We start from the raw sequence: 19022 nt of genomic DNA, 5'->3' as shown, positions 1-19022 counted from the left end.
GTCGGAGCACTGTGTACACGGACGCACACATGCATCACAAAAGAACAGTTTGTTGCCACACCTCGTTTCTGTTCTGCATTTGCTGCTAAAGTTCCTTTCAGGTGAGGCTTCTCTGACAGTAACTTTTTGAATTCTCTTGTTAGTATTGAAGGTTCCAATATGTTGCAGTCAATATCTTGTGTAACACTTCATTTATGTTTAAAAAAAAAAATATATATATATATATATATATATTTTTTTTTGTGAGAAAGTGAGTGAGAAATTTGAATGTTTTATGACCAATCGTTTTAATGTTTTACAGAAGAACGGACCCCCGAAGTAATATTTAAGAAACCCTCTTGGAAGTTTTCATGCGGTATATTTAAACTTGTGACTCTCTGAATTTCCCCGCGTGTAATATTATGACTATATGCATTTTCCAAGGGGCAGAAATGCCAGTCATTGAAGGCTGAATGCAAATTGTTCTCGTAAACATGTTGTCAATGTGTGTCTGCAACTAATATTGCATGCTAGTAATGTCTATAACATAAACTAGCAAATAGAACATATAGTTAGTTATGTGTTTACACATGTTTGAATTTAAAATGGATTTCATTTGCCTCCATAGCAGCTATTATTCATGGGTAGATTCTTGACACAGTGTTGAAGGGTTGATGAGGTGTCATGAAACAGTGTCCTGGTTTTCAGAGGCCACCAGATGGCGCTGTCTGCTGCAAAATGTTCGGACTTGAAAAACGAATTCAATGAAACCTCACATCACTTCTAAACCGCCATCTAGTGGCCACTGAAAATTAGGACACTGTTTCATGATACCTCATCTACCCATCACCAGTCTGGACTATACTTGTATCCTAAGTTAATAAAATGATCTTCAAGTATATTAGTTTTTGCTGAGGGCTAGCTGACCAGACACTCGAAGGGACGAAGTGAGATTTACTTCTTTCATTGTTTCATTGTCAACTGAACAAAAGTCAAAACTTCCTCCTTCACTTCCTTTTTTCTCTGTGGCATCTCTTCTTCGTAGGCTACTTTTCTGTTCCACGCCAGGTTTTGGTGGTAAATACTGAACATGTTTTGTGGGAGGAATTGAATCTTAACACAGACTTAAGGGTTGTCTTATAGGCTAAGGAGAAGAGTTAAGGTAATTGGGCATTTCCCATCTTTGGTTGGGAAGGAGCCAAATCTGGACACAACCAGCCCGATCATTTTGTGTGTGGCCTCCTTTATATGTATTTTTTTTTTTTATTAACATTGCAATATCCCTTACATGCGCTTGTATAAGACGACTAAATGAGAGCTAACTGTTTCCCTTGTATTCGCTCGGCACCGTGGCAGTTCTCCACAAGGCACCACCTTCCCTCCAACCGGCTTGCTATCTTGTGACTGACTGTCTGGTATTTTAGGAGACGGTGAAAGCCATTATCAGTGGATTAGCAAAAAAACGAGATTGCAAGACCGTGCGGTACTCGAACACGCTGCCTTAATGCTCCCTGGCCTGTACTTCATGCCTGAGCTTTGTCCACTGACCAGCAGATAAGATGCTTGAAGAAGCTTTGCAACCACACGCTACATGTGACCATCACATCAGTGCCAAGAGAGAGATGATAAAAGTTCAGTGAGCTGCAAAGGGCCAAGCTGTCGCCCGTCTAAACCATTAGATGAGATGCAACCTGAACTCTTGAGCGAGACGCTCGACATGTTTCAACACAGCTACCGACACAAAGACTCCACGCCCTGCACGACTTGTATCACCGCAGCACAATGCCACGCTACAGACGGACGGTTTATCATCTCATGTGGCTTGTTGTGTTTTTTTTGTTCTAAATTCCTCTCACTTTCCAAATGGTTCACTCGTAGCCTGAGGGGTTGAGACGTCCTGTTTTCTATGGCCACCGAATTACCTCCGAGTGCGCGGTGCCGAGCTCGCTGCCAGAGAGGGAGGCCAGCATTGTTTTCATGACAGAGATCAATGGCTGGGTGAATGTGCTTTAATTCTGCAGGAGCTCCTCTCCCAGGCTAATAAATGCAAGCCTCCCTGCTGACTGGGCTTTCGTGCTGCGCCCAGCGGGGGTCAGCCTTTTTGTGTTCCTGTGCCCAAATTATGGAACCATCAATACACTCCCTGGAACCAGTCAATAGAAGCCGCTTTGTGGCTGAGGGGAGACCAACTTCAAGGCTGATCAAAAAAAAAAAAAAAAAAAAAAGAAGAATTTTAAAATAAATAAAATGAAAAATCGAATCACTCTGAGCTTATGAATCACTACTTAGATGGACTGACGTATTGTGATTTATAAGCAGCAGCTATTCGTTTTGTCACGAGGAAACCAGATGAACCTGCTTCAGAGCGTAACTGTTCGCACACATACTATGAACTGTTGCTGTTTCACATGCCAAAAATAGTTTTAAGTTAAATTATAGGATCCAGGAAGTTCAAGTCATTCGAGTCATATGATGTTGCACTTGCAAAGTGGTTAGTTAGCAGAAAAGTCAGTGAGTGTGGCAAAACATGTTTGTCAATACAACAATTTCTTTTCACGAATCCATCTTGAAAATTCAGCTCATTTCCTCACCCTTTTTTGTTAAGCAGTTATTGATAGCGGTGATCTTTCCTAAATATACACGAGGATTTGACTCAGTATTTGCAGATGCATGTCAATTATAGCTTGTTTTTCTTTGCCTCATGGTTTGTAGGTGTGGGATTCGATCAAAAAAAATCTAGTTAATAATAGAATTTGTGATTGTGCAGTTTAATCGTATAAGAATATTTGCCACAGGAAGCCACATTTCTCCATTTGAATTAATTTGGTATATCACTGTATCAAATGATGGACTCATACTTACATTTAAACAACAAAATATTGTTTATTTTGCATCAGTTTGACAACAGCACAATAAATCACGATGGTGGCTACATTCAAGTTTTTATATCACCTTATTTAAACTAAAGCTCTTTTAATGTCTTCAATTTTATAATATTAAATTACAAGTTTTCACCTTTGTCTCCCTCCTCTCCTTCCACTTGGTGCCACCATTTCTGACATTTTTTGGTCCAACATGTCCTCTGAGAATTATTTTTGAAAAATGGGAAACTTATTGTATTCTCATGGCACAGTGAGCATAATTCAAATATGAGTCAGAAGTCTGATCTCCTCTGTTACAAGTTCATCAAATGAGGATATCTCTATTCCTATGTTCAGGGTTGTGACACAATCCCTCCAACCGCACAGTGTTGTGATGCATGTCTCTATACTTCCTCACTTCTCCTCAAAGCATCCACTGAATTATTAAGTATCCAGCTTCAAAAAGCTTGTAAAACTCTGTCCCCCCTCAAAATCTGAAACTTTTCCCTCCCCTCTATCCCTTTTTCTCTCCCCTTTATTTTTGTTGGCTTCTCAAATATCAAGTTGTCTCCGGATTTTCAAACGGGATTGAAAAATAAGAGTTCCCCCTTCTTGCAAGAGCATTCAAAGGGCGCCTTCTTCAGATGTGCCACCTTGCAGCGTGGTGGTGGCTGCACAGGAACAGGATCATTCAGATATGCTAATGGATCAGCGGGGTTGCTCCGAGCGCGGCTTACCCCGATTTAAAAGACAGCTGCCTTCGCCTTTTCTTTTCACGCACTACTTTCTGCCTGCCTCCCTTTTTCTCACTTTAGCAGAGGCGAAGATTTCAACGCGGTTTCCATTACATTTCTGCTAATTGCACAGATCGCCCAGTTAGCCGGGCGCATGTCGATCTCCGTGGCGAGGCGCGCCACAAAGAAGCCTTGGAAGATGAGTCGGAGGCATGGCTGAGGTAGCTAAGAGTCAAAGCGGGGCAATGATATCATGCCCGACGTGGAGGGCTGTACATAATTGAACCAGCGCCCAGCAGCCCTCCCCTGGCTGAAGTGGCCCTCTGTGTCCGTGTCTCTCTATGAGCCATTCAGCCGGCCCAGTCCCACACCATCCCGGGCTGTCCATTCTGTGTAGCCAGAGTCATGCTGTGCTGGAATCCTGGGTGATTGGGTTTCTTTCAAGGTCCTTATAGTCAGTCATAAATCGGAGGGGATCCTGCCCGGCCCCTCGCTCTCGCCCCTAACCCTGGCTCCAGCTGGCAGGGGACGATTGTTGGAGAACCGAGGTCACTACAGGGTCGCTCTCTGTGGTGCTTCTTAACTCTCCTTGTCTACTTTTTCTTCCACCCCTCCTCTTCACCGTTACCCCACCTCCAACCCCCCTTCTCTCCCTGTCTCCCGGCTGAGGTTGCTAGGGCTTGGTATTTGCTTTTTAAGACCATGTTGTAATTACAGAGGAGCTCTACTCCCATCGCCGCCTCTGGCACTCTCCGCTCTTTTTTTGTGTCACTGTTCATTGGTAGTAAGAGGCAACTCTGGGGCCATCTAGACGCGTCTTTCCGCGGCTCCCTCGGAGGGTTCTTCCCCTAACATTTACGTTTACAGGGTGGCCTGAGATCATCAGGCAGCAGAAAGCCACTAACAGGAAAACCACGTCGCAGAGGTCCTCCTGCCCCCATGCAATATTCAGTTGATATTTTATCACAATCGGACTGGATCATTCTCAAACAAAAATGGCAGGATCCCTCATGTGGCTGCTGATATGTCACGCCGTTAAAAGGAACCATGTGATTTTGCTGGTTCAGCTCCACAACAGAGATGATCAATTCTCGTCCTGAAGTGTCATCTCTGTGACCCCGCTGACATCTGGGACCATTAACTGGATGAAAAAGTGCCAGAGAAAACAACAACAAACAGGCATGCAGATAAATTAAAGAGACCCTTGAGAAATACCTCTGGAGAATCTGGGCTGGCTCAAGATGGAAGCAATTATCATATTGGGGAGCAGTTTTTTAAAAGTGCCATGTGTTGCTCAGCACTATGACTAGAAGTATTCTGACAAGTCAAGTTTCAGAAGAGTTTTCTCTACTGCCCTGTGACCCCTCACAAGGGGGTCTATATTTCTTAGACAGTTTGAGTCAGTTTCTAACTTTGTTACTGAAAAGTTCGCACTCGAGAGAATGACATCAAAAACCGTGAAGCAAGACAGAAAAGTGATTTTCAGATGGTAAAGCTAAAAATATTGCTCTCTGATGTTCAGAACTGGGTGGCTGTACAATTCCACTCATGTAACACGTTCAAAACAACCAGCATTGTTCGATATACCCCTCAAATATGTGGCTTGAAATTCAATCAGATTTGAGGTATAATTACATGACACATATTTTTTGTTCACTGTGCCTCACCCATCTCGTTTCAGAAGGATCATTCGAGGGGAGAAAAGACACGTATTTCCTGACACACTTCAAAACAGAAAAGACCCTGATATCACAAAAAAACGCAAGCCGCCTCGCACTATAGAAGCGTGGCTTGTCTTTCATGTGCATGAAAAAGTGGCACAAACTAAGCATTGTTCTCCACGAAACGTGACGCATGCTTGGAAGAGCCATTGTTCTATTTAGGTTCGCTTCAATCTCCAGCACGGCACGCTGGCTCGCCGCTTCACCGTCCTGACTTCTGACAAACAGCATCTGCACCGGGGACGCCACTTCCTCCCACAAGGCAGATGGGAACAAACGGCGTGTAATGACTTCAAATAAACAGGGTGGCATTATTTGTTCAGAAGTGCGTCCCACGCTATTCAGCGAGATCTTGATTAATCCCTTTATTGTTTTGATTCATAGGATGCCAAAAGTGAAACATGAATTGTCCCGCACAGAACAATCACTGTTTGAAGCCCACGTTGCTGTGCTAAAGATAGATTCCACACCATTCACAGATTATACATTGATATGTCTCATATATATATATATATATATCACCGCAGGCTTGTACTATGATGCAACACATCATGACGTTCATGTATTTTGCATGTCAAATGAATTAATGGGAACCTATGGTGTCATTTTTTTTTCTTCTAATAAGGTCCTTCATGGAGAAGAGCAGGTAAAATCGACAATTGCAAGGACAATCCAATGCTACTTGTTGTGATGTTCAGACTCTTTGGTAGCAACATACCCATTTTCCCAATAACTTTTGAAACTTGTTTATTGTTATTATTATTATTATTATTATTAGCTCAGCACTGCCAGAGCAAGAGCCATGGCTCCGTGACTAGCATCGTGCTACACTCTCCCACCAATGCCGGACTATCTCCGCTAGCTAGTTCGTCATCCCGCTGTTGTTGCCGCTGACATCGGTGGGGAGAAACCCCACAATGACATCTGCTCCTCCTACCTCAAAGCCAGCACTGCACCAGCTAGGCTGCTTCACATGGAGTTAGAATGTTATGCTAACCGTGATCCGGGGTGCGAACAACGGCACGGTGGCGAGCAGCGGAGTCGCCAGACGCAAGGGTATCACCGTTGAGTCCAGAGCATAACCACAAGACAAAAATGCAAGAGCAGACTAAACAAAAAAACTGCAGACGCTCAGGAAGAGCAGGAGCTGCAGAACTGGCTGCCACTTGTACAAGCGCCTTTGATCTGAATCACACTACACTCGTCGCCTTGGGCAAAATTGGCTGATGTCGTGAGTCGTTATCAACATTTCCAAGAGAAATTTAAAGAAATATAAGGATACTGCACATGTGCCACCAAAGTTGGTGCGTTGAGATCAAAATAAACAACGATGCACGTGGACAGTGCGATACAAACCAACTCATTTGGAATGAGGAGGAACGTCGGCCTTTGATGTTTGTGAAACTACGGCTCACAAAAGGTAGCTTTGGCAACTACTTCTGCTCATTGTGTTTAACAAAAAAAATCAATGTATGGTGTGTATATAAACCTATGAACAGTAATAGCCCACAGGAAAATAACATGTAAACACAAGTGTCGATGTCTGTCGATGCATCTGTGTCCAACAGATGTACTCAACTATGGCCATGTGTATAGACCACGTGACCATGTTACGTGAAACTTCAAACTTAAGGAATGCCTTTTCAGGACATGAGTTGTCCTCATGTTATGAATATAGGCCTTTATTTCTATACGAAAAAAAATTGTGTTACCCTCATAAATTCTAGTTTGACTATTTGAGCTTGAGTAGTTTAACTGCATAAACTGACCCAAAAAGTAGTTGAAGTTGAGATGTAGTTTGACTTCTAGCAAATTAAATCAAAATGTTGTTACAATATGTAGTCGTAAAACACCACTCACCAAAGTCTTGTTTCAAAACAAACAAAGGACACGCTGTAAACTGCAGTCAAAAGGTTTGTTTCCAAACTTCAAGACAACCAATTGTATCTGTCAACTCACAGAGGTAACGCCAGACACTCAAGAGGGAAGTATTTGGGGATCAGAGTGGAGCCTTTGACTCTGTCACAACACCAGTTAACAGCTGTGACATGGTCAGATCACAGAGGTTTTGACAGCTGGATGAAAGAGATTCGCCAAAAGGTGCTAATGGAAACATTCTGTAAAGTGGAGCCGCGGTGTTTCAGCCCCAACAGAGTGGAGACAGACGAGAGGGTGAGAAAGGATCACTGAGGAACGAAAAACACTGAGAGGGTCAAAGTGACGGCGAGTTCCTCTTCTTTACAGCCAGAGGACGAGGTGTCAGTCATGACGGGTGAGGATCGAAGATGGGAAGAGAGAGCATCACCTCTGCCATGGATGAGCCGCTGAAACATGTACTGTACACGGAAAGCACGTTTATTGTCCTGTTGTTCTCCTCTGAAGTAAATGAGGACTGAGGTTTTCTCGCACCTGTGACCAGTGACGGAGAGAATAATTACAAGATGCAGCCATGTGCTTGCTGATGGCCTCCTGTGGGACGCGGCTGAAGCTATTCACACTGACAGAGGACCTTGGTTTGACGTGTGAATCCATGAAACTCAATCACAAACTTACCAATTACACATGCAACAAATAAGCACGTGTTTTTGTATTTCTTTAAACCAAAGAAAAGCACAGTTGGGTTGGGTTGAATATTCCAGTTCTCTTATGAACCAAACTGCAGAGAAGCCACTATTGTGATTGTTAAGATGTGTATTATGGTATGGGTATATATGGAATATAACAAATGGCTGATGTCTTTATAAACACAGGTCTCAGCTATTGAGGAAAATGATTGAAATACTGACTTTTTCAGGATTTCAGGAAGACTTTCCCTCCAAAATTGAGGAGCTCAAGCATCTCCCAGAGACTCGCAGTGGAGCCTTGTCTTCTTCTGAGGTCACTGAGTAACAGTTGGACTTCATCTCCAGAGACAGGGGTTTTGCACAACTATGACAGTTATAGTTTAAGTCTTTTTATATTATTTAGCTGCGATGATTCACCTTGTTAAAAACACAAGATACCTTTTTTTAATTGTTAAAACACTGTTAAACAAAAATAAAAACAAAAAATATATATTTGAATCAACAACCAGAACTGATAAACATTGATATGGTCTGGTTTCACGTCATAGTTCACAAGGTGAAGCAACATGTGTAATTTATTTACACATTTTTTTAACATTTATTTATCACATTGGTAATGTAATAGCAACTCTGAATATGAATATTTATTTTAATTTCCTGGTCAGAACAGCAGCGTCCATAGGCGTCATTTTGACAGATGGACTCCAACCATCTTGTGCAAATTCCATTCATATGTTGGGTAAATGCTCCCGATTTTATTCTGTGTTTCAGCTCAAGGAGCAGCAGCTGCAGATGTGGGACGGATGGCACTGACGGCATCTACAACACACTCTGGATCAAAAACAGAGGGGATTAGACTCATCTCTCAATTAATTGTCTTTGGTTCTACGTATGTATAGCAACACATTAAAGTCAGCGGAATACATAATTGTTGCTAGTATACTTTGACTACATTTGAGATGAGGAAACGCTGGCTTTGTTTCTGCTTTCATACCTGCAACCCAGTGACACAGTTGGTTGAAACCAGGAAGAGACAGTACTCCTGTGCTTCACTTCATGGCCTGCTCTAAGTGAAGTCAAGTATCTTTAGAAGACAGACACCGAGGCTCCGGGCTTTGAACAATGACTACTCTAATATAAGCAGCTTAAAAGCTCAAACTGGACCTGAGCCTCTCACGTCGAGCCTTGAGAAGCCCGGACTGACTGCCTGATAAAGTCACTACCAAAAAAATAAAATAAATAAATCCAGAATAAAAAACTTGGATCATGTAGCACGCCCAGGTTTTTCAAACGACATAAGTGTCTGTGAGTGAATATTGTCTCATGAGCTGTTTAATCAGAAGGAGGGAACCTTCCCTGAAGATTTTATCTCTCCCACTAGGAGATGAATCAGGACCGTATCAAACAGGATGTTTTAAACTTGCGTGTCAAAGCAGATAAATTTAGGCTGACTCTCATCTTCTATTGACATGTCGCAGGTTCCCCCTTCGATCAGTCAAGAGACAGATCTGAAGTTAAAAAAACATGGATATTAAGTTTTGATATCAATGACTGCGACACCTCTTGAAAACCACACATCCAGAAGTCAAACAGTCGCTGCACTATAAAGTGTTTTTTAAAAAGCCCAAGAGCATATTCCATAACTGGGTTACCAACAGCTATCTCTTTCTTGGAGTGAAGTTTTTAAAACCAAGATATTTTTGCAGCCATCAGTTCTTACATGTCAGATGTGTTCTACTTTCTTCTCACAGTTAACTTCTTATAGCAGTGTTTTCTTTTTTTTTTTTTTTGTTTTGGAATGTAATCTTTAACTTTTTGAACTGCCGGTTCTTTTGTCTTTTTGGTCCGCTCTTAGTCACACGGCAACATACAGACGGCTGAAAGTCGCCTCCTGCATGTTCACGCTGGAAGACAAGAGCATGACAGGTTATTTAGTGCTGTTTCGCCTCAGGAATGTCTGCAGATACAGTGATCCCCCATCTGAAGAGGAAGCCTTATGGATGAGGTAAGAGAGCTTAAAGCTATGAAACAATATCTGAAACAGATTAAAAGAGTCTTTCCTCACTCTGATTCATGTGCACCCAGGTGCTACACCTCACAAAAGGAAGGCGGAGGAAGCAGGAAACATGCGTTAATGCCCTCCTGCATGTATTTGGGGGCTTGGAAGAAAAGAGGAGTTCATTTTGGAGTGTTGCTTAAGCCTGCTTTTGATGTTACGTTACCACCGATTCCTGTTCAGTGTGATTTTTGTTTCACTGTCAAAGTGCATTAGCGTGATGGTGTTATGATCCAACAGGGCCAAATATGGCACGATAATTCTTCCAAAACCGACCCAGTTAAAGGCTTTTAAAGACTTTATTCTTATCGACTCAAACTTTCTGAGACTTTCTCTCATATTCCACTTCATAAATATGATGAGTTATTTGTGGCTCTAGACTGACCACTGCCTCCCTATGGACAGGCTTTGAAATGTGTTCTCTGACATCCATTTGAAAGCCATTTCATGTATTTACACATAGCTCGAACAAGCACGTTTAGTCACCATGGTGCTCCCTCAGCATTCACACATGATCTACTTGCCACGATAAAAGCCGTATTTGTAAAATGCTTTTAATACTGTTTTTATTAAGGGCCATAACACTGTCTCTTGTGTTGATGTGACGTGTTATTCCCATAAATTTCAAAATGAAAAACATACTCGGGAAAGTGTGTGGACGCACAATATTTTAGGGGAGTTTCAAAATTCCACTGTTTTCATTCAGTTATTTTATTGTATTATTTAGATAGATAGATAGATGACAGACAGACAGACAGACAGACAGACAGGTACATAGATAGATAGACAGACAGACAGACAGACAGATAGATAGATAGATGACAGACAGACCGACAGATAGATAGATGACAGACAGACAGACAGGTACATAGATACGCACAATATTTTAGGGGAGTTTCAAAATTCCGCTGTTTTCATTCAGTTATTTTATTGTATTATTTAGATTTTGATAGATAGATAGATAGAAAAATCAATAGATCGATAAACAGACAGACAGACAGACAGACAGACAGACAGACAGAAAGACAGACAGACAGACAGACAGACAGACAGACAGATAGATAGATAGATAGATAGATAGATAGATAGATAGATAGATAGATAGATGACAGACAGACAGACAGAAAGACAGATAGACAGATAGATAGATAGATGACAGACAGACCGACAGATAGATAGATGACAGACAGACAGACAGACAGACAGGTACATAGATAGACAGACAGACAGACAGACAGACAGACAGATAGATAGATAGATAGATTTGTGTTACTTCTTCATTCGGTGAGTTTTCTCATTGTAAAAAAAGCTGATATTTGTGAGCAGTGTCGTCGCCTGTTTCAGCCTGACAATACGTTGCACAGCGTTGTTTGGGGATCTGATCTTTTTCTTTCTGCTTTTATTGAACATGAAAGGAAAGCAAAATGTCCAGAGAATTGTCTGTGAAAAATCTTTCAGTATTTTTTGCAGATGTAAATAAACTTCAGAGAGAAAACAACTCCACATGTGGTTTCTCAAAAAGAAGTCCCATACAAAGGACGGGGACACAAAAACAAGTCGCTTTGCGCATCACACCTCATTTCATATTTTTGCAGAGTAACATCAAATAAAGCCCAAAAAACAAATGATGCCTGGTTGCTCCTCGTGCCGCTCCTCCTGCCACCCGTCCGACGTCGCCTTTCTTGTGGGATAATACAAAGTGAAGGCTGATTTCCAAAGCTCTGAAATCGGTCTATGGTGGATCATTATGGCAGCATTTTTCTGTCTGTATCGATAGACACTTCCTTTCGCCCTGCAGCAGCCTCCGTCTTGTATTCCGCTGCTTAGAACAGCACAGCCAGCACAGTCCCATGGAGCCTCGGCAAAGGAGGAAATCAATAGAAGAAATATCGCTCCAGGCTCACACATTTTTATCTGGCTTTGAACGAGTCAGCTTTAATTTCACTTTGATCTCAATTTGCTGCTTTCGGGATGGCTCGACTGCAAGAGGAACAATCTTCCGCCAGGACTTTTTCTCACAAAAGATCATTCAAATTAACCTTATTTTTCCCTTAAATGTGCCACTGACTCATGTAGGAAAACAGGAATCAAAGCCAGCATCGCACACAGGAAAAAAAAAGTTGCCGTGTTTTACTCAGGGAGAATTTTTGGTAGAATTGTGAGAGAGGTTCCACAAAACAATGGCACAGTGTTGTTATGGAGTAACAGGTTGACATGAAACACAACTCACTGTGGAGACACAGTCTTCCCCCCACGTCTACACATCATTAAAACTCACACGCCGAAGGGAGACTGGTGTCGTCGCACCGCTATACGGTCGGCTAAAGATGCAGCCTCCATCCTTTTCTCTCCAGAACGGTGCATTTCTAGTCCGGGAGTTTGAGAGTTTGTTTCTCTTTTATTAACCAGAGACAAAAGGGGGAGGATAAATGACCAGGCAGAGAAAAGACCAGCGCCTTGCCGGGGAGAAAGGGAAGGGTCTAATCTAATTTGGTACGAGGAGGATGTGTGTGTGTGTGTGTGTGTGTGTGTGGGTGCTGGTGAGAGCATGTGTGTGCACGCACATGCATGGCTACACAGTGTGAGGGGACTGTGGGAATGGGACAGGAGGACTGTGATGTTGAATGGCGCCTCCAGAGCCAGAAGCAGTGGGGAGTCTCCCCAGACTCGCTGATTCCAGTCCGGCCACTCAGAGGGATTAGACCAGAGAAGTCCTTCCTGATTAGCAATTCACACTCAAGTGGCCCCACGAGGACCCGCAGTAATAATATTGCCATCAGTGTCCTTCACCGGCGGCGACTCCAAAGCTCTTGACTCTTTCTACACCCTCAACTTAAACTCCGCTGATCATTGAATGATTGAAGCCCGAAAACCAATGCTTGAAAAGGAAGTGTATAGCTTCAAGTTTCTCAAACAAAAATTCCCATTCACAAGTCTCCTTTTGCTCCACTGCTGAAGACCATCACACACAAGTGTGTCATATATGAGATGTATTTTTTTCTTCTAGTGGTTTAGTTTGGAGTAACACACATATTCGTCTGGAAATCGATATATTTCAGGGCACAAAAGGACAGACCAGCGGTGTTTATCAATTTCAGAAATACATAACACACCCTGCATGAAAAATCTGCAGCACAAAATCATGTAATGTTTGCATTCATTTCTCCAATATTTCTTCAATTGGATAGTGAGACTCAAACTTGTTTTATTTCCCCATGAGAAAATAAAAGCAAGAGAAGTACATAGTAGAATTTTGCTTAAATGAGTGCAATTTATCATCTTCATAAAACAGAAATGAAACGCAACAAAGGTGTTCAAGCAGCAAAATAGCCATTACATCTCGCTGCCTTTGATCTCCAGCGGCTGCAGCATCTAAGGCACAGGTGTCAAACAGGCTTTCGGTCCAACCCATGAGGAGCACACCGTATAATTAATCAGGTTTTCAGACTTGAGTTCATAGTCAGTTTCCTGTAGCTTCATTGGCCAACTACAGACTGCAGGACTGGATTCAGCACAACTGTCACATAGTGTTATAGCCTGAACTGCTGTAGCGCCAAAATAAATAGGCTTTAATGTGCCAGTTAACATGCCAGTCTTTCAGGTAATTCCTTGCAGCACATTCTAAAATGAGTTTCAGTTCATGTTCGAAGTTTTATCAAATTTGCAATTTTAAAGTTTGACTTTTTAAGTCTTTTCGTTTGGGAAACCCATTGTTATTTACATGGACCACACGCTCGTATATAAGTAGACAACTATGGTTATTGTCTCTCAATGTCTTGGTGAGCGCACGTCCACTATAGTGTTTGGATGATCCAGCCCAGGCGTTATCTTTCTTTTACTCTCTAAACCAGATCACTGATTCATCACCGAGCATATGAAGACACACGACTTGGCCCCCTCTCTCTTTACACAATTGATCGGAAAAGAGTGGATTGCCCCCTCAGGAGATCGGAATAGAGTCTTGCACCCAGTGGAAGAGTTTAAGTATCATGGGGTCTTGTTCACAACTAAGAAAGTGACCAGTCTGTGAAGTGAAGATGGAGCTAAGCCAGACGGCAGGGCTCTAAATGTAACGGTCAAGCTGCCCTCAGCTATGGTTACAAGCATCGGTGAGGAGTAAAATGACAAGATCATGGGCTCAGCCTAAAGCAGGAGGCTCAGTGTAGAACCACTGCTCCTCTATATCGAGAGGAACCAAGTGAAGTAGTTTGGGTATTATTGCCGGACGTCTACCTGGGGGGACGCAGGCGCAGGACACACTGGAAAGACTATAGTGACAGATGCTTTGGAATCTTCCAGTCTTCCATTTGAGAGAAGAGGAAGCAGAGGACAATGTGAGATGGAGGAAGATGATTTGCTGTGGCGACGGCTGAAGGGAGAAGCCAAAAGAAAAAGAAGAAGAAGAGCCCTGGAACCTTCCAGGAGGAACTGATGGAAATGGCCTGGGAGAGAAATGTAATGTGACCTGTGTTGTGGAATTTCTTGATTTCAATAATATTCCCTATTTATTGAAGAATCTTGGAGAGTGAGAATACAAGTTCACAGTATGAAGTTGACACTCTTCGCTGAGGAAATCTCAGCGTGCACTGGACGGGAGGGGCACACAATAACACTGAAGATAACAAGCAAGAATGTAGCAACAACCTTGAGCATCTGTGAGACGTTCAGTCTGCACTCAGTTCTGATAACAAGGAGGAATGGTACAACCACAAACAATGAGGCAGCCTTCACCAGTAACTTTCCATTAGTCTGAACAGTAACAATCACTTTTCCATCACAATCGGACCCAGATAAGCGGTCGAAAATAGATGGATTATAATATCCACTTTCTCTGAACAAGAGTTGGGTATTGAAAAGAAAGTTTGCAGTCTTCAGTTGTGTTCTTCCCAGCTATTGTTTTACTGATGTGCTTTTCTATTCTTTCACGCATTGATCATTTTGTGTTTTGTCAAAATGTTGTTTGTCCCAGGAACAGCATGGTTCTGCTACAAGACCATCTGTGTCCAAGCCAAAGTGAACCTGCTGTGCAGCGGGACTGAACTGCGTTTCAGAAGTCCAATTACGACACCCGACCATTTCCCGTCACAGTTCTGTGGAGGCCGGACCCGACATCGACAGCGCGGACGCAAGGGTGCAGTTTGAAATTTTGAGTTTGCATGCGACTTTCAGGGATTCATCACGCCTGGTTTAAATAATGCATTCCAGGAGATTTGGCAGAAATGTGACTGTGATATGAATATAAACAGCAACATGCTGTACTGCAGCCTGATTTGATACAGCAGTAATTGCAATGGAATGGTGCAACACGGATTCGTAACATAGCTGTCGGCGGTTTGCTCAAAAGCTGTCGCCATCAGAAGACAGCAGGGCAGTGTGTGTGTGTGCTTGTGTGCTTTGTGAGGACGTTTGGCTGGACCCAACGTGGTTAAGACTCAATTTGAGCAGAAACTTTGTAATAAGTGGGTCATTATAATTGTGTGTGAGTTTGGTTCAGAGTCCTGGTTAAGGTGAGACATTTGCTTTGGATGGTTAAGTTAAGGGTGAGAGGCTGGGGAAAGCATGAAAGTCAATGGAATGTCCCCGCAAAACTTAAAAAACATGAGTGATAAGAGCACATGTGAGCTTTTGTTTTATCAAAGAAATGCAGAGGTTAATTGATATAAAGTTTGAGCAGCTGTCGGGTGAATTCTCCAGAGTGTCCCCTGTCTCCCACCCGTGGTAGCTGGGACTCCAGCTTCCGTCTTCAACCTTGTTAAACAAATGAGTAGAAGAAAATGAATGAATAATATGAATCGTACTTCATGAATCAGTAAATTAGCAAAGTGCTGACACGTTAAACTAGTTAAGATTACGTGAATAAATACTGCATATGAATATCCATTTATGACCTCAAATAAACCATGAAAACCTTAAAAAGACATCTAGATATTTTATATTTTCCACATAGCTTTTCGTTAACGTCTGAATTGGAAGCAGATTTCACATATTTCGCTCGTCTTTCTGGCATCAGCCACTTCAAGAAATAGTTGAATGACAATAAAAGAGAAAATGGCAGATTATGTTGATAAATAGGTTCACCCTGAGCTAAACGCTGAATGTGTGCGATCAGGAGGGAGAACAGGATCCTCGGACAATACGCAGGGCATGCGAACAAATAGTCTCACCTCCAACTGAGTGTGTTGTTTCTTCTCATTGTGCCCCCTGAAAGGGAAGAGGAGGGCCTTGGTTAAGAAGATTATAGCACGACCCCACCCGTACGTTTAATCAACATGCCCTTTCAATGCCGACAACAATGCCAAACATGTCTCAAACGTCCCTGGTCCAGCATACCTCACATGTCGGAGAGGCGTACAAATCATCGGGCTGCCACAGCCCCAGCAAACAGAGGGATCGCCGCAGCCGACGGAGTCGGGAGAAGCAGCTCGCGCCGCTCATCAAATGGCGTCATTTTCAGAGATGTCACTATCACGTTTGATACTGATCCAGTTTCAGCCGGCATAAACAAATCTGTATTGGCTTGGACTCCATCCTGCTGATCAAAAACAATCCCGTATGAACCCACAAGGAGCTCTGGTCCCTCACCCTTCATTGCTTTCATCCGTGGTTAAATATGTAAATAAAATGTCTAAAGTCATTCTTCAAAGGCGGAACAAAAGAAAAAAGAGGGCTGAGGGAAAAGACAGCCATAAAATTCCTCCGATTCTCCATAACATTAGCCAGAGGGGGGCCAGCTCCGAGCCAGAGCCAAGCAGCAGGGGAGCGAGCCAGCTCCATAGAATCACACATCTCAAATCCCACACACAAAAAAATAAAATATCTTTTCAGCGTCAGCCATCAAACGACCCCCACCCCCTCCCTTTCACGTTATTAGTTACAGAATTATCTCACAGTTGCTGATTTCTCAGAGATTCACAGCCTTTCTTCATCACACGGTTGCACCGGCGAGATAAAGTTTGAAATGTAGGTGTGTTTATGGGCGTGTGGACGGAGAATAGAAAAATCAGGAGTTCAGTTCTGCTGCTCAACAGTGAGCGGCTTTGATTCACTTTCTTTTCAAAGACAAATCGTGTCGGCCAGCTCGGCTATCATGAAAGAGACAGAGGCAGTAGGGAATGAATTACGACAAACCATCAGACCGTGTCTCCTTATTACATTCAATGTTATCTCATCCATTTTATGAAACCAAAGCTCATAACAATGCAGACAGATATTAGCTCTTGAAGATGTCAGACGTTGTTCCTTGACAGCCGGGTGATCAGTGAATGGAGAGCAGAACTGCCCCGGCCGTGGGAATCCATTGATATTTCATTATTCTTGTGCACATTAAAGCTGTCACTTCTCTCTGTTCTAATTCCGCACGTCAGATGCAGTATAAAAGTCTAATAGAGAGGGAGGGGACGGAGCAGGCGAGTCAGCTGTTGTCTTTGTCCGAGGTCAGAGTATATTAACTTGGCTGTTGAATGTTTGATTGATGAAATACATATTAAGAGGAATGTCATTTGAAATGAGGGATGGGACACATAAAAGTTTCTTCATTTAATATCAATCTATGAACATTTTCCAGACAGTTTTTATGATTTAGTTTAGAAAATGCCGCAGTAATAATGGAAGAAACTGCTTTTTTCCCCTGACTTTTCTCTGGTAACTGACATTTATTTGATCAGAATCAGGTCTAATAGATGTGGAAAAGTCAGTTAAAGTTTTATATTGTCTGAATCAAGTAAAAATACATTAGTTTGTCTCAAACTTGGTCTCAAACTTACACAACATGAAATATTAGTAGTTTTTCTGTAGCGCTTTTCTTCAGTTAAACCAACTGTTTTGGCTGTTATATTAATACCGTCTCTCAAAACATCTCCAAGGAAAATTGTCAAATCAAGAAAACTTAACTTTTCCCCTTCAACTGTTGTCTTATCGGCGTTGCTATGGCGACCACCAATCGTCCCCCACCAACAGAATTGCCTCAGTTTGTATGTACACTTGCACGGCGTAATCTTTGAAACAAGCATTTGCTCCACCTTATTTTTCAAAGCACGGTTTAACTTTCTTGATTTATGGGACTAACTTTTGGAAGAAACCGCTGAATAAAAAGCAGTGCAACAACAAGGGCCTATATTGAATTTAAAATCACTGTGATTTCCCTCTCTTTTTTTGCAGATTTTGCCCCACGTTTCTAGCATGGGGCGGCCATCTTGAAGTGCCTCCTACCGGCATCTTTTCTGCGATCAATTCAAGCCTGACTGTGTGGAACATAGAGTGTGTGAACCCCTCCAACGACCCCCAACACTATTTATGAACGCAGACCTCGACACAAGACAGTGCCTGTCTAAAATAACGTCCTATGTCAGGAATTTAGTCTGGCAGCTTACGAACAGCGAACATCAGTCATTATATGATTGAGATCAGGGCGGTTTAAGTCTCAGGCTGAAACCTCTTCAAACAGCTGGATTGGAGAAATCTGAGCCGCACATGTGCTGGATGGGAGGAGGGTATTGTGTCCACAAATGTATTCATACCCTACATTCACGCTGCTGCTGCTCACACTGAGTGCTAACAGCTGAAATGCCACCAGTAAGATATGCTGCTTAAACCATTTAGACACACTGGTGCCAGGTTTCTCATCTCGCCCGGACACATTGGTAAGAACCAGTCCAAAAGAATTTCAGTGACTGCCGTAAAAATGTACTAAAAGCTCTCCTGTTTACTTGTGATCACTGCTTCATGTGTGATGGAGACCATCGCAGTGCCGCGGTATAAATCTGAAGGGTTTTTACAAGAAAAGTGTCTGGAGTGTCTCACATAAACACACAAAGGCGATCACGATAAAACCCAGGCGAGACTCTTCAGGATGATGTGTCGGGTTTATTTTAAAGCGCTCGGGAGCTTTTGTGCTCTTACCGCGGAAGAACTGCTTTGTACGATTGTTCGACTTTAACTGGGTCATAAAGGGTAAACATTAGCCTTTTTTGTTGGTGGTCATAAGTGGTGTGGGGTCTTCCCCTTGCTTTGGGGAAACATCATAAATACACAGCTATTAAAAATTAAACAGTCTTCGCACCAAGGAACCAAAGGAAAATCAATAGCCAATTAGCTACAGTTACGCACAG

The 19022-nt window shown here is 42.6% G+C and overlaps 1 long non-coding RNA gene across 1 annotated transcript; it reads left to right on the top strand.

Annotated features, from left to right (window-relative positions):
• The first annotated feature begins 13389 nt into the window (after nucleotides 1-13389).
• LOC128762242 (uncharacterized) lies at nucleotides 13390-18626 on the top strand. The gene is made up of 3 exons (XR_008415541.1): nucleotides 13390-13516; nucleotides 14885-15046; nucleotides 18073-18626. It is a non-coding gene; the product is annotated as an uncharacterized LOC128762242 (long non-coding RNA).
• The last annotated feature ends 396 nt before the right edge of the window (nucleotides 18627-19022 follow it).

The sequence above is a fragment of the Synchiropus splendidus genome, chromosome 7 (genome assembly GCF_027744825.2).
Source record: "Synchiropus splendidus isolate RoL2022-P1 chromosome 7, RoL_Sspl_1.0, whole genome shotgun sequence".
NCBI classification, from domain to species: Eukaryota; Metazoa; Chordata; class Actinopteri; order Syngnathiformes; family Callionymidae; genus Synchiropus; species Synchiropus splendidus.
The sequence above is the reverse complement of the archived record's forward strand: the minus strand, read 5'-3'. Positions and strand labels throughout refer to the sequence as shown.